Source organism: Mya arenaria, chromosome 15 (genome assembly GCF_026914265.1).
Source record: "Mya arenaria isolate MELC-2E11 chromosome 15, ASM2691426v1".
Taxonomy (NCBI): Eukaryota; Metazoa; Mollusca; class Bivalvia; order Myida; family Myidae; genus Mya; species Mya arenaria.
In genome coordinates, this window is record NC_069136.1 from 16,032,786 (window position 1) to 16,038,990 (window position 6,205).

Below are 6,205 nucleotides of genomic sequence, written 5' to 3' on the forward strand. Positions count from 1 at the left end.
TGTCCGATTTCCATTCAAAACGAGTCACTAATTACACAATAAAATCGCTACCAGTCTCAGATACACATGCTTTATTGCATAATGATTGCTTTAAATAATGATCATTTAATTGATGAGACGATCAACAATGACTTCAAGCATGCTCAAAACATATTTATTATCAAAAATAAGATTTAATTTCCAAAATTCGAGCCACATTGTTTATACCGGAAGCCGCCATTTTGATTGAATTTATTGAAACTCATGCTAAACCGATCGATATACAGTATAAAAACACTACGCATCGGTAACTTCCCTTTACAAAAACACAAAAACTAGCGTAGAAAAATGATACTTGATTATTTTTAGCCTTTTAATAAATTATTACCTGAAAAAAAATCCGCGGAACGAAATATCAATTTGGTGTGGCCTTAGTGTATGCTTTATGAAAGATATCGTATGCCATTTCAATAAAGCGCCATCAAATATATATGTTTGCAAGACTTTTAATTAAAATTGAAAATAATTCATCGTAAAAAACGCTATTTTTAGTTATTTAAAATTACTGCGCTCTATGACGTCAGTAAACAACGTCGCACGCGCTTTTTGGTGTATTTGTTTTCTACGTCATTTTTTCCACAAATTCATAATTTTAGGTATGCAAGAAAAAATACTAGTATTTAAAATCTATTGATGCACCGGCAATCATCCAAGATTGTTTTCGAAGGAAAATAACCGAGGTGTACCCAATGTTGTTTTTTTCACTGTATTAATACGGGCTCTAAACCGAGCGAAGCTCGGCAGAGCCCTTTTACTGTTATGCATAGCACTACTTTCGTTCAAAAGTTGCACATACTATCAGCCTGAAAAAAAGACGTAAAGGTGATGGAACCAGTATTTTTTCTGTTCATAAACTATATTGAGCGCGTGCATGCCGGACACCAACGTCATCAGAGCGTGACGACACGGAAGAAAATAGGCCCATGAAATTTAAACTATGCGATGCGGCGAAATAGCGCCCCACTAGTTATTAAAATAATTCAAAATATGCTTATAAGCAATTACTATGAATACTTTTGGTAAACTCAAAAAGACAAATAAAACATATTTCTATAGATTGTCTGAGATATATACTTTGTTTTCACTTGTTTATTAAAGATATTCATACGCATTGTTTACCATTCTATACGAAGGTCACACTTGACAGTTAGTAGTTGTCATTTTAGGCTTTACAATATCGATACTATTTAGATGTTTGACAGTTGTTGATCGGATAGAAATTGCGAAGAATTAATTCCTGTTGGATTACCGATTTAATTACGACCATGGATTATACCGGTACACATAGCAGAGCTTGTCACGTCAGCCAGGTACAGTATGATTATTTTGTAAAAACACTTTTCAGTAAATCATACAATGAAGATATCAATTTCATAAACTTATGACATGCGGTTGACCAGTTCAGAAATCGCTATGGCTGAGCGAGATATTGTCACTGAAAAGATGGATGGGGTGTACCGTCTGTGAACCTCAACAATGGATGAGTGAGATGTTTTGACTGAGATCAAAGGATGGGAACACCTTTCAATTACCAACACGCTGGTTGAGAGATTGAAACTAAAAAGATATACAGGAATTGTGTGACAGGTTAACTCTTGTGCCATGCAACACCACTTTTGTGTAAATTAAGAAGTTGGGCGGGGAGGGTGCGGGAGGGGTATCCCCTCCTGCCAAGTGAAACCATGGCGGAGCGCAAGATTATGACTGAAAAGATCAATGGACGGTTGCGGTCCGACACCATGTGAATGATAAAGATTGTATGTAATATTAAAATATTTAATATGTAAAAATATACGACCAAAAGTGGATTATTTGTTTATTATATGTATCATATATTTTTTTATAATTCTCAGACCAAGAGATCACCCAAGGGACCGAATCGCCCCAATCAGATAGCTCGACTGGCCACAACTGCAGTCCAAATACCAGGTAACTGAAATGCAACACCACTTTTTTGTGACAGATGTTATTAAATTAAGAAGTTGGAAGGGGGGTGCGGGAGGGGTTTCCCTCCTGCCAAAAAAACCATGGCGGAGCGCAAGATTATGACTGAAAAGATAAATGGACGGTTGCGGTCCAACACCATGGCTTTGTGAGCTATTGTGACTGTAAAGATGAATGGTTTTGCTTTGATCCACAGATTGTGTGAAAGATTGCAAATAAATAGTGCCGAGCAACACACTATGGGAGATGAGAGATTGTGACTGAATATGTTGAGAGGAAGGCTGACACCATAAGAGTGCAAGATTGTGATTGAAAGACAAATCGGCAAATGCGGGTTGATGGTTTTGCTGTGGGCCACAGATCGTGTGAAATATTGTAACTAAATAGTCAGTCCAGGGTGTGGAGAAGGTGAAACATCCTGCCAAACAACCCCATGACTGAGTGAGAGTTGCCATACCCTTACAATGAAACAACATGGCTTTGTGAGAGAATCATCAATGTTACTAAAACACTTACTTTACAGGTGCACCTGTATGTTATCAAGCTGTGCAATTCTTTATTCATACGTTCTGTTCTATATATATTTTAAAACTTTAAAATGGAGGTGCACCTCTTACATAAATACAACTGCACCTCTATATTTAAGATGGAGGTGCACATCTTTAATATACAACTGCACCTCTATATTTAGACCGTCATGCCTTTTCTTAGACCTGCACCTTAAAAAATTAGGTGCAACTCCATTTTTTCAATTTACATCGCCGTTTAGTAATTTTTCACCCAAATGGTAAGTCAAACTGTACTGGCTTGCTCACACTCAATTTCATGGTCAAGTTTGTTAAAATTGCCATTGTGTCAAAATTTCTGCTTGTTAATAAGTAAAAAAGTCTAAATGAGATGCCTAAAGAAGTTTGTGTTGTTGACAGTAAATACTGTAAACACTCTCTGCGATTCACTCAAATCTGCATGCGATAATGCACCAGTCAATTGTAACACACCCAGGTCCGGGGAATAGTGGGGACTTTGACATTTGGTCCAGCCAACCCTGGCTAAAATCCCCGCCCTGTGGGGACGAACAGATGGTAAGGTCCCCGCCAAGTGCACCCCAGGGACCCTAGGTAAGGCCCATTCCCGCTATATTTAAAGCGAAGACAAAACCACCGCATTCACCCGGCACTGCGGGCCACCTGAAAGGTAAACACACGGCCCATTTCCCCGTCTATCCCCTGTATACCCCCGGACCTGGGGGGGGGGCGTGGTTACAATTGACTGGTGCATAAGACCCCAGCTTCTCGATAAATCTTAAGCGTAACGGACTTAAAAAGCTTGAACCTGTTATAAAATATTTCCATAAATTGGGGCAAAGAAACATGACATACAAAATAAAAAAGTCATGTACATACAGTGTACTAATGCTCAATAGCAATATGTTTGGTCATAAAGAAGTTGTGTTACTATAGTTTAGATTTCAGTGTAAATCACTTGTAAATGGGATATGTAAGATTAGCACAAATTACAGACTTTTTTGTATTTCAGAATGCATCCATGCCACCTGGTTTTTGACATTACTGCTGTGGACAGATTTTCAGCAATGCAGGTATTGCCATGTTATGTATTACTGGAGGCAATAAGTTTGGAAATAAACCAGACTTTTGTCAAGGTTTCCCTGAAATAAATTGCCAGTATGTTTCTTGCTCTTTGATATTAACATTCGCTTGTTATGACATCATGATCAGTGTTTATTTCAATAGCTCATTGATGAACTGTTTCTTTCCGAATTGAATTTCTTTCATGCCGTTTTTGTTGCGGCTTTGAGATAATATCATTTTCTAATAAAACTGCTGACCTTCATTGGTCTTTGGACTGTATTGTGCATCTATTCGCACATTTTGTTTGCTCTTTTAAGCAAACATTGCATTAATTGCAAACAAGTATCACAACTTACTACACATGATGCAGAATTATGTTTCATTTAGTGCGCATATGATTTTAAGCTTATGAACATGAAAAACATCTACTTAAACAATCACAGCAACACAATGAGATCCCTATCTAAAGAAATATTGCTACTTTTTTTGGGTGTTTTTTTTTGGTGTTTTTTTTTTTTTCATTCATTAATACTGTCAATCATTCATGAATACATTCATTTACTTGGAGTTAATACATCGATAAAAATTACATCTCTGATGGCAAAAGCAATAAAAAGTGAGCAGGGGGATTGAGATTAGTACCTTTTACCTTTATGCATTAAAGAAAAAACCTAAATACACTCAAAATGCCTTAAAGGGTACACCAGATTGGCACCAAAAAGATTATTTTCTGTAGCGAATCTCGGTACAATTGTTTCATAAAATTTGATCAAAACGTTCAATCTGTGAGAGTGCAGCTTTAATAAATTATAACACTAATTTATTGTTTATTTAATATAGCCATCCTGGTTGCTGAAGCCACAGAGGTATTTTCAAGGACAAAAACCAATGCTGATCAAAACATGGTCTAGTGATGGAATTCCATACCCGTTCTTGGCAAGGATTTTTTAGAAAGGAATATTGTCTGCAAGTAAGAAAGATTTCTAAGAAAGTCTGGTTTAAAGGCTTTCAAAATGCATCTGGGTACTCGATTAGTAAAGATTAACCTTTGAGTTGTTAAAAATGTTATTGCAAATCGTCCAAAAGACTTTATATTTAATATTTTTTTGTCATAAAATTTTCGGAATTAATGAACTTTTCTGCACATTTATCGCATTAATGCACCAGTCAATTGTAACCTTGGACCCTTCAGATCCAGTGGTAAACCGGGGATAGCCGGGGAAAAGGGCTGTGTTTTTACTATTCAGGTGTCCCTGCAGTGCCGGGTGAATGCGGTGGTTTTGTCTTGGTGCAAAATATAGCAGTGCAGGGGCATTTGGTGGGTATTTTAACATCATTTCTTTCTCTGCAGGGCGGGGATTTTACCCTGGGTTGGCTGGACTGAAAGTCAAAGTCCCCGCTATTCCCCGGGCTTGGGTGGTGTTTACAATTGACTGGAGCATAATTCCTACATAAAAGGTTATGTATGTCTCAAATGAGTGTTTACAGGCATTTTTCATACTTTTACAGTAGAAGAAGATAGTCTTATTCTGTGTCAAACATTGATTTCGTGTCTTGCTTGCAGAATATGATGTGCTAATAAGCTCCAGTTTGCTGCGGCTTTTCGCCCATGGCAGTGGTCCTGCAATCTAGATCCAGGAGTTGCAGCTCTGAATCTAATATTTCAGAATGAAGATGTAAGTTAACTTTGTAGTACTTGTTTATGTGTAAATGATTCCAAAGAGTGAGATTTATACTAATCAGGTGTAAATAAGCAACTTATAGACACTGGTTAAGAGCTGTAATCTAAATTTTAAGGCAAATCTAGTCTTCAAAACAGATACTTTAAGCAATTTTTTTTTAAACTTAGCATAATTATGCTATCACTGCATTTTCTACATCATGTAGCCATCTCATAAATGAAAACACTAGCAGTTGTCATGAATCTTTCAGTTTTGGTGTTTTTTTGCCATTTCCTTTGCTGCGCCATTTGTCCCTGGAAGCATTTCAGTTTGGCTCTATGTCATTTTTTATATAAACGCTAAGCTGATAAAGTGGAAAAAATCTTATTTTGCTTTAAAAATCTTAATAGAGTAGGCAGGCCATTTTTATGATGCTGTCTTATATATATATATATAAACTTTTCTTGGTCAGATTAATCCAATGCATGGGGAAATAATGGCTCTTTAAACGTTTGCGGCTTACCGATTGATGGAAATGGCTATTTCTGCTTTTTATGAAAACACCACAGGTGCTTATACTCATTCTAAAAGCGATTAATATATCATTGCCAAACTTTCAGTATGTGTTGCATACAGCCTGAAATTGAACTATAGAAGTTTTGAAGTCTGTTTTTGCAAAAATATTATATGAAAATACTGTTTTGAAGAGATACATTGTAAGCTTGGTTAGTGTCTATATAAAACATATAGTTAGAATAACTGTGGTCTTAGGCCATATTTACATATTTTTAACAACGGTGACTTCATTTGTTAGTGTGATAGTCTCTTCATCTGCGTCAATGTAAACAAATTGACCCTTGTTTATTATATTCTGAGTTTAAAATAGGTGTTAATCTGTTTCAGATCGGAATTCATCACAATAGTACCGTATTTACCAGTAAGGTTTTATCCAGGATACCAGAGTGGCATCTG

At 36.5% G+C, this 6,205-nt stretch overlaps 1 long non-coding RNA gene across 1 annotated transcript; it reads left to right on the forward strand.

The window, feature by feature from the left end:
- The first annotated feature begins 1,019 nt into the window (after positions 1-1,019).
- Positions 1,020-5,547, forward strand: LOC128218715 (uncharacterized). The gene is made up of 5 exons (XR_008258433.1): positions 1,020-1,349; positions 1,893-1,968; positions 3,520-3,580; positions 4,413-4,542; positions 5,137-5,547. It is a non-coding gene; the product is annotated as an uncharacterized LOC128218715 (long non-coding RNA).
- The last annotated feature ends 658 nt before the right edge of the window (positions 5,548-6,205 follow it).